This window comes from Anomaloglossus baeobatrachus, chromosome 1, assembly GCF_048569485.1.
Source record: "Anomaloglossus baeobatrachus isolate aAnoBae1 chromosome 1, aAnoBae1.hap1, whole genome shotgun sequence".
Classification (NCBI taxonomy): Eukaryota; Metazoa; Chordata; class Amphibia; order Anura; family Aromobatidae; genus Anomaloglossus; species Anomaloglossus baeobatrachus.
The window spans coordinates 953,768,598-953,779,075 of NC_134353.1; the positions used below are offsets into that span (position 1 = coordinate 953,768,598).

Below are 10,478 nucleotides of genomic sequence, written 5' to 3' on the forward strand. Positions count from 1 at the left end.
GCAGGCGCTGGCCCTTGGATCTCTAGCCTGTGGCGGTGGCTGTGTATCCTCACAGTGTGGACTGTTGCCTTCTGTCGGGTCTTGGATGTAAGAAAACCCCTGGGGTTCCGGGTCCATTGTCGGATTTGACCTTTGTCGGCGGCCCAGGCTCAAGCCTAGTCGGGGTCCGATGGCCCTGCCTTTGTGCTTAGCTTCACTCCGCTCCCCGGTTCGGTACCGGCGGACCACCGTCCGACCGCGGTCCTATGGTTCCACGGTGATCCACTAACTCCTGCAGATGGCCACCACCGTCTGCCAACCTTGCTGACAGTGCCTGGGCTCCTACCCAGACACTAGCAGTGTCACTCCTTTCACTTTCAACTCCAAACTCAATCTGCTGTCTTTTCCCGCCTCCAGGACTGTGAACTCCTCGGTGGGCGGGGCCAACCACCTGGCTCCGCCCCACCTGGTGTGGACATCAGCCCCTGGAGGAGGCAACAAGGGTTTTGTGTCTGACTAGTGTATATCCAGGGGAGGGGGTGTGTGTGTGTTATGTCTGTGACTACCTGGCTAGTTCAGGGCGTCACATTCCCCCTTGGAGAAATGCAGACCGTCCGCGGGCTGCCCGTCCATCACCGGTTTTATTTTCTGAAAAGATAAATTAACATGTAAAACATATATAAAACATTCAACATAAGCATGCTTTTTGATCTTCCTTGACGGGAGGCACTTTCTTAAACGTTACTAACGGTATATCTATAAAACATTTTTATTAATAACGGACGGGTTCACGGTCTTCCGCTCTCAAACCCAAGTAACCTACACCTTGATGCTGCCCCTAAGAAACGGGGGCAGCACCCCTTTCACCCAGTCCAGGTCACCCGAGCGGCAACGGGCACGGTATCTCACGCCCGGCTGTTATTTCAGGGGACCCCACATCCAAGGGGGGACCCCTGAACCCCGGAGGATGGTCACCGGTCTCGGTGGTGACCGGACCCCAGCCTGCTCCGCTGCGGGTCCTTCCTCCAATCTGCCTCTCTTGAGGCGGCAACGGTTTCCAGCCCAACCAACTATTTACAGGACCACAAGTTCATGGTTGGCCTGCAAGATCTCGGCCTTGTCCATGAGCAGTTCCTCATGTGGTAAGGGCTTAACGGTTTTTAAACAAGGCCATCACCAGTCCCATTGGGGACAACTTTTCTTCTTTTCTTTTACGGACGGTAATCAGGTTACAACTCGGATGATTTATATTCATTCATTTAAAACAAGGTGCTGAGGGTCCCAACGGGGGACAACTGGGTTGCAACGGAGGGCCGCTGCCTTTACTTGAGGTCACCTCCCTCATACTCCTCCTCCAGCTCGACATCCGGACGGTACGGTGGGGGAGGGGACTGGGACCGCTTCTGGACACCGCGGCCTTCCCGCTGCTTTACATCTAGGCCAACCAGCCCCTCTCCCCGCAGTGTCGGGTGTAGGTCACCAGGTCGCCCGGTTGCAGGTCCCGACCTAGGTGGCCCGTTGGCAAATGGGAGCTTACATCCCGGCGGGCCACAAACACTTCGGCCTCCAGGCCCGGTTCATAAATGAAGCCGAACTCACGTCGAGGGTCAAACTTTCTGACCTGGCCCTCGTGGATTGGACCCCGCACCCGGAAAGTGGCATTGCGCAAATTGTCTTTCTCTTTAATGGCACGGGCCAGCACCTCGGCTCTCTGCTGCTCCCTGGCGGCAATCTCGCTGCCCAGCGGGTTCGGCTCCCAGTCCCAGTAGGGGGCATTTGCATGCCCCTGCGCGCGGGTCAAGCCCTGCTGGACCACCCTCACACCGGCCACGACCGGTACTCTCTTTGGGGGGTCCTGCGGTGACGTGGCCTGGGTGCTGCCTTGCAGCGGCGACCCGGCGCTGCCTCAGCCGAGGCGTGGGTTTCGGGGACGGCAGGCCTCACCTGCTGGGCCTTTGCACCTTCTGCGGCCGGGCGGACTGCCGGGGCCGAGACTCTCTCGGGCGCGGTCACTTCTAGGACCGGCGGCTTCGCCTCACGGACGGACTCTTCCCGGGAAACCTTCCACGGTAGCGGGATCGGTGCGGGTTGTTTGTAGGGCCGTCCGCGGGCGACGCCTGCAGGCTTGTCCTCTGGGGCGGGCAAGTTGGACTCCGCTGCCGGTGGTGGGGGCAGCGAACTGATTGGCGGGGCAGCGACAACCGGTACAGATGGCGGGAGAGACAGCAGAGGAAGTGGACGCAGACCGGGCCCCTCAGCCGCAGCGACCGGTCCCGTTGAGACACAGGGGCGTGGGTCGCTTACCCGCTCCTCCAGCACTGTTTTCACCTCGCGTTTCCGCACGGCCGCCGCCACTTCCTCCATCTCGGATGCCCATCGCTCCATCAAGAACTTCACTTGGGCCTGCAGGCGACAGCACATCTGCACTGTCTGGGCTTCCACCCACGCCGCTGTTCCAGGCGTGGGCTCGGGGATTTCGGGGTGGCCGGACGGACTGGACATCTTGCGCAGGTGCTTTCCAGGAACCGGATGAATGGCAGAATCCTGGCGTCCCTGCCCTGGCGATCAGCTATGACGTCACTGAGGTTACTCGCGGCCCCACTTGATCCTCCAACTGTGATAGTGTCGAGGGCGGAGAGGGGCGCGCTCGCTAACGCTCGGGTCCGGGGCCTCTGCTGGGTGCTGCTCGGTGGCTCAAGTGGTGGGCCAGACCCGGGGACTCGAGCAGCGCTCCTCGCCCAGCGAGTGAAAAGGGGGGTTGGTTTGTTTTGTTTTGGGGAGATAGTTCGTGACGCCACTCACGGGTCGTGGTGATGATGGGCACCACCGCTGCTGGTGACGGGGATCCTGGGAGCGATGGCAGGGAGCAGCTAGGATGTTGGTTCTCCCTCCGTGGGTAGGGGTTGGTGATCCCGGGGTCCGGTGGTGATACGGGGAGGCTGGATGGCTGGGGTTTTGCAGGGTTGCAGGGGCAGCGCGGCGCGGTGCCGGATGGCACTGTGGTACTTACTCAGGCACAAAGTCACAGAGTCTCTGGTAAACCAAACGGCTGGATGGACGGGTCCCGCAGCCGGCTGCAGTGTCTTTGCTCTCCCTGGACAGGTGATGGTGGCTGTCTTTCCCTGCACCTGTGTAGTCTGTGTTGACTCCGATGGCTTCCCAACGGTAGTCCGCTCCCTGGTGTATTGGTACCGGAGGAGCCCGTCTTGCCCGCAGGCGCTGGCCCTTGGATCTCTAGCCTGTGGCTGTGTATCCTCACGGTGTGGACTGTTGCCTTCTGTCGGGTCTTGGGTGTTCGGAACCCCAGGGGTTTCCTGTCATTGTCGGATTTGACCTTTGTCGGCGGCTCGAAGCCTAGTCGGGGTCCGATGGCCCTGCCTTTGTGCTTAGCTTCACTCCACTCCCCGATTCGGTACCGGCGGACCACCGCCCGACCCCGGTCCTACGGTTCCGCGGTGATCCACTAACTCCTGCAGACGGCCACCACCGTCTGCTAACCTTGCTGACAGTGCCTGGGCTCCTACCCAGATACTAGCAGTATCACTCCTTTCACTTTCAACTCCAAACTCAATCTGCTGTCTTTTCCCGCCTCCAGGACTGAACTCCTCGGTGGGCGGGGCCAACCACCTGGCTCCGCCCCACCTGGTGTGGACATCATCCCCTGGAGGGAGGCAACAAGGGGTTTTGTGTCTGACTAGTGTAACTATCCAGGGGAGGGTGAGGGTGTGTGTGTGTGTGTGTGTTAGTGTTATGTCTGTGACTACCTGGCTAGTCCAGGGCGTCACAACAGCAAGTCGCCCGAGTGACAGCGAGGAAGTCACAGGTGAGTTGCGGTCACAGGGGGAGGATCCAGCTGGCCACGGGTAACCTGAGTGACGGCAGCGCTAATCGCGCTGCTCACTTCAGTCACTCAGGGGATTAGCGGTCACCGGTGAGTCCTTCACGGGTGACCGCTAATCAGTACGCGACACCCAGACAGAGCCGCGGGATGACAATGAAGTCGGGTGAAGTTCACCCGAGTTCATTCTGATCGTGCGGCTCTGTCTGTGTCTGCTGTCATCTGCCATTCAGCTCTGCTACATGGCTGTCTATGTCTGCTGTCAGCGGCCATGTAGCAGAGCTGAATGTCAGATGACATAGTAAAAACTGATCCCCTACGCATTACACACGCTCTGCTATCCTTGAAATAATTAAAAAAAAAAAAAAAAGGAACGCACTTGCATTGCACACTGACCTAATGTGAACTAAAATCAGCCGAGTTTTTTTTCAGCCAACTCGGACCGATTTTACTCGCATAGATGTGTTTCCAGCCTTAGCAGGACAATATCGGGCCAGAAACCAGCACAGGTAGCATGTAATACTAAAACGAGCACACAGACATGGGATTTGGAAGCGAGATAAAAGAAACAGCCCAAGATTAAAATTATATATTTAATCATCTTAAGGGCACACTAGATAATACATTATATACAAGACGGAGTTTACAGAATATATATGTCAGAAGCACAGATGAGGTGTGGTTACAAACAGATATACAGATGTATCAATGACCTTATTCTCTAGCTGGACAGATGTTGAATAAGGATGATCTCCGAAACATGTCCTCTTTCATTGCTACATTGGATCTATGTTTTTAACATGAAGTGATTTCTATTTTGATAATAAAGTTATGGATTTTTATAATTCTGGACTTTGGATGCGGGAAATTTTCTGTTTTTGGATTTTAGGCCTAAATCTATTTTCTTGGACCGTCTGGAACCACGAGCTTCCAAGTACCTCCTGCTTGTACAAGATTGGGTGAGCTGAAAAATTCTGTTTTTTTTACTATTACCGTAAAGGTATTTAAACCCGCCTCACTTAACAGGAGGCGCCTGAGCAACGTTGATGTAATACTACTGTATGTACTGAGGATTTCGATTGCGTTAGGGCAATGACAACCAGAGACGAGTTCTTGGTGCAAAAGATGTTTTACAATATGTAACCGCAAAATGTGCACAGAACAGAAAATACACAATAATAAGTAACCGCAATATGTAAACAGAACAAAGATATACACAGTAATATGTAACTGCAAAATGTACACAGAACAGTATATACACAGCGGAACATAAACACAGTAAATACCTGCTGGGTTCAGAGCAAAAGGGAATTCCCGAGGCTGCACACCGGACTCCCCCAGGGAGACCACCAGGAGCGAACCCCTATACAGGGGCTGTCCGGCAATCACCCCAGAAGGCCTAAATGCGCAGCAGCCGGGACACAAAGGGCAGCAGATATAGTCCAGAAAATGTCCGTACGTGATGAGAGTCCTAGGGTGGATATGAACGGAAGGGACCAGGCAGAAATGCCGTCCAGAGACAGCAGACAGAGTCCGAGCACAGTTGGATGAGAGGTGAAGTCCAGAGCTGGTGTCAGGTGTTTCCACTGAATCCAAACAGCAATCAGGAGATGAGAGCAGCAGGGCAGGAGTACACAGGAAGCAATATACTCAGGCACTGGACTAAGCTTTAGGGGCGGCTTTTAAACAGATGGACAGGAAGTAGGGCAACAGAACAGAAAACTCCATGTTAACAAAGGGCAAGGTCTTTCAAAAGAAAACTGGAAAACCCGGAACTCTGACAGTTGCCTATAGTTCGTTGCTAGTACTCGGGTCCCTGTACGTTACTGTGCTTAGTCCCTGTGAATCTAAGCTGTCTCGTCCTAGAGCCGACTCTCTACTATCCTTGTGCTGACACGACAGAGCCATCACTGCTGTGCCGACACGACAGAGCCATTACCCATGTGCCGACACACCCGAACCATCGCCACTGTGTCACCACAACTGAGCCAATACCCTTTGCCGACACGCCAGAGCCATCACTGCTGTGCCGCCACAACTGAGCCTTCACTGCTGTGCCGCCACATCTGAGCCTTCAATGCTGTGCTGTCACATCTGTGTTATCACCTCTGTACCGCCATCTTTGTGCTGCAACTGTGAACTCCATTATCGGCCATTGAGAGACTATTACTACTGCTTCCTGGCTGCCGTGCATTTAGGCCTTCCGTTGGTGCACCACACAGTCCCTGTATAGGGGATCGCTGCTGGTTGCACCTTCGGGGGAGTCCGGAGCATGGTCCAGTGGATCCACCCCTGGACGCTCGCCGCCCCTCAGCGGCCGTAACAACCATTATTACTAATTTTCACAGATTCCTGACTGGCACATAGCAAATGTGGGGCCAATACTCAAAAATGGCTTAAAACCTGAGCCTGGTAATTATAGGCCGGTAAATGTAACCTCTACTGTGCGTAAAATCCTTGAGGGTTTTCTATAAGATTCAATCTTGATGTATCTCAAGAAAAATAACCTCATGACCCAGTATCAAATGGGTTTATGAAGGATCCGTCCTGTCAGACTAATCTGATCAGCTTCTATGAAGAGGTAAGTTCCAGACTGGAGCAGGGAAATGCAGGGGATGTTCTGTATGGATATTTCAAAGGCGTATGACACAGTGCCACACAAAGATTGTCACATAAAATGAGATTAATGGGGATAGGGGAAAATATGTGTAACTGGGATAAGACCTGACTCAGTGATAGGAAACAAAGGATGGTTATTAATGGAATACACCGGACTGTGTCACAGGTAACAGTGGGTACCACAGGGATCAGTATTGGGCCCTCTTCTTTTTAATATATTTATTAATGACCTTGTAGGGGGCATTGAGAGTAGAATTTCAATATTTGCAGATGATACTAAACTATGTACGGTAATTAATACAGAGGAGGATAATTTAATATTGCAGAGGGATTTGTGTAGGCCGAAGGCTTGTGGATAATTTTAAGGTCCTGCACTTGGGCAGAGGAAATAAAATGCATAACAACGTACACACAGCAGAGCGTGCAGCCGCGGGGATGACTAGCGCTGTATCATCACTGCCCGCGCAGTCTGTGTCCCGCTGCAGCCCCGCAGCTGCCCGCACTGCAGTGTCAGTGTCTGCCCGCAGTGTCAGCAGCTTGTCACGCTGCAGCGCAGGCAGCCGCGGGGATGAAGAGCGCTGCCGTCAGGTTAGGTGAGATCATTACCTGCTGTGACAATTGATCTCCTCCTCTGCCGACGTCGTCACCGCTGTCACTGCCTTCTATGCCCGCCACGTTCTCACATCAAGTCTCGCGGGCGGGCCGAGACGGTCACTAGCGGTGACGTCACGGGCTCCCGCGATACTGCTGAGAACGCGGCGGGCATAGAAGGCAGTGACAGCGGTGACGTCAGGAGATCGTAACAGCAGGTAATGATCTCCTGACAGCAGCGCTCGTCATCCCCTGCAGTGACCTGGGCTATTGATGTTAGCTCAGGTCACTGCATTACTCTCCCAGCCAATGGGGAACACTCTGTTCTTCATTGACTGGGACAGTGACTATGGTATGGATCGCCGTAGGACCCCCTTACTGGATTACGCCGGACCCGGATTTGATTGTTCTTCTCAATAAATTGGTGAAAGAGGTAATGTTTTGGGGAGTGTTTTTTCAAATAAAACTTTTTTAGTTGTCTATTATTTTTTTATTACTGACTGGGTTGGTGATGTCGGGTATCTGATAGACGCCTGACCTCACCAACCCCAGGGCTTGATGCCAGGTGACATTACACATCTGGCATCAACCCCATATATTACCTTGTTTGCCACCGCACCAGGGCAACGGGATGAGCTGGGGCAAAGCGCCAGGATTGGTGCATCTAATGGAAGCGCCACTTCTGGGGCGGCTGTGGCCTGCTATTTTTAGGCTGGGGAATGTCCAATAACAGTAGACTTCCCTAGTCTGAGAATACCAGACCACAGCTGTCCGCTTTATCTTGGCTGGTGATCCAATTTGGGGGGGGACCCAATGTTTTTTGTTTTAAATTATTTATTTAATTTAAAACAATGTGGGGTGCCCTCTGTTTTGGATTACCAGCCAAGGTGAAGCTGCCAGCTGTGGTCTGCAGGCTGCAGCCGTCTGCTTTACCCTAGCTGGCTACAAAAGATAGGGGGAACCCCACGTCGTTTTTTTTTAATTATTTATTGGCTAAATACTAGGCTAAGCACCCTTTAGTGCCACATGAAAGTCACTAAAGGGTGCCAGCTTAGAATATGCAGGGGGGGGTAATGGGACATTATATAGGTCTCCCTCATCGATCTCTATATCCCTCTATCTATTCATTATCTATTATCCATCTATCCTGTATATTTATCCATCTATTCATCTATCCATTATCCCTCTATCCCTCTATCTATCCATCTCTATATCTACTCATCTATTTCTTTCTTGCTGCTTCCGTTTTTGCGTAAACGGAACGGAAGTCACACGGACGCATCCGTGAAAAAAAAAACGGTCCGTTTTTGCGAACCGCAAAAACGGATCGGTCGTGTAAATGTAGCCTAACACTGTGGTGTAGCATCCAATCCCCCTCTGATCTGTGGCTCTTGGACTCGTCCTCCCCCCGCAGTCTGTGTGCGGTGGTTTAGGTAGGAAGTTGTGAGGAGAGGAGCAGCTGCCTGAGGTGAAGTCTGACAGGACGGGGAGTCTGGGATTGTGGATCAGTAGAGGCAGAACATGGTGCCAGTACCGGAGCCCAGACAGCAGGAGGCAGAACACGGGGCCGGTACCGGAGCCCAGACAACGGGAGGCAGAACACGGGGCCGGTACCGGAGCCCAGACAGCGGGAGGCAGAACACGGGGCCGGTACCGGAGCCCAGACAGCGGGAGGCAGAACACGGGGCCGGTACCAGAGCCCAGACAGCAGGAGGCAGAACACGGGGCCGGTACCGGAGCCCAGACAGCAGGAGGCAGAACACGGGGCCGGAGCCCAGACAGCAGGAGGCAGAACACGGGGCCGGTACCGGAGCCCAGACAGCAGGAGGCAGAACACGGGGCCGGTACCGGAGCCCAGACAGCAGGAGGCAGAACACGGGGCCGGTACCGGAGCCCAGACAGCAGGAGGCAGAACACGGGGCCGGTACCGGAGCCCAGACAGCAGGAGGCAGAACACGGCGCCGGTACCGGAGCCCAGACAGCAGGAGGCAGAACACGGCGCCGGTACCGGAGCCCAGACAGCAGGAGGCAGAACACGGCGCCGGTACCGGAGCCCAGACAGCAGGAGGCAGAACACGGCGCCGGTACCGGAGCCCAGACAGCAGGAGGCAGAACACGGCGCCGGTACCGGAGCCCAGACAGCAGGAGGCAGAACACGGGGCCGGTACCGGAGCACAGACAGCAGGAGGCAGAACACGGGGCCGGTACCGGAGCACAGACAGCAGGAGGCAGAACACGGGGCCGGTACCGGAGCACAGACAGCGGGAGGCAGAACACGGGGCCGGTACCGGAGCACAGACAGCAGGAGGCAGAACACGGGGCCGGTACCGGAGCCCAGACAGCAGGAGGCAGAACACGGGGCCGGTACCAAAGCCCAGACAGCAGGGGGCAGAACACGGGGCCGGTACCGGAGCCCAGACAGCAGGAGGCAGAACACGGGGCCTGTACCAAAGCCCAGACAGCAGGGGGCAGAACACGGGGCCGGTACCGGAGCACAGACAGCAGGAGGCAGAACACGGGGCCGGTACCGGAGCACAGACAGCGGGAGGCAGAACACGGGGCCGGTACCGGAGCACAGACAGCAGGAGGCAGAACACGGGGCCGGTACCGGAGCACAGACAGCAGGAGGCAGAACACGGGGCCGGTACCGGAGCACAGACAGCGGGAGGCAGAACACGGGGCCGGGACCGGAGCCCAGACAGCAGGAGGCAGAACACGGGGCCGGTACCGGAGCACAGACAGCAGGAGGCAGAACACGGGGCCGGTACCGGAGCACAGACAGCAGGAGGCAGAACACGGGGCCGGTACCGGAGCACAGACAGCGGGAGGCAGAACACGGGGCCGGGACCGGAGCACAGACAGCAGGAGGCAGAACACGGGGCCGGTACCGAAGCACAGACAGCAGGAGGCAGAACACGGGGCCGGTACCGAAGCACAGACAGCAGGAGGCAGAACACGGGGCCGGTACCGAAGCACAGACAGCAGGAGGCAGAACACGGGGCCGGTACCGGAGCCCAGACAGCAGGAGGCAGAACACGGGGCCGGTACCGGAGCCCAGACAGCAGGAGGCAGAACACGGGGCCGGTACCGGTGCCCAGACAGCAGGAGGCAGGACACGGGGCCGGTACCGGAGCACAGACAGCAGGAGGCAGAACACGGGGCCGGTACCGGAGCCCAGACAGCAGGAGGCAGAACACGGGGCCGGTACCGGAGCACAGACAGCAGGAGGCAGAACACGGGGCCGGTACCGGAGCACAGGCAGCAGGAGGCAGAACACGGGGCCGGTACCGGAGCCCAGACAGCAGGAGGCAGAACACGGGGCCGGTACCGGAGCACAGACAGCAGGAGGCAGAACACGGGGCCGGTACCAGAGCACAGACAGCGGGAGGCAGAACACGGGGCCGGTACCGGAGCCCAGACAGCAGGAGGCAGGACACGGGGCCGGTACCGG

At 56.0% G+C, this 10,478-nt stretch overlaps 1 protein-coding gene across 1 annotated transcript in view; it reads left to right on the plus strand.

Annotated features, from left to right (window-relative positions):
* The window catches only part of LOC142257384 (uncharacterized), a 349,194-nt gene that overhangs the window by 261,572 nt on the left and 77,144 nt on the right, over positions 1 to 10,478 (plus strand). The gene's annotated exons all lie outside the window — the stretch shown is intronic.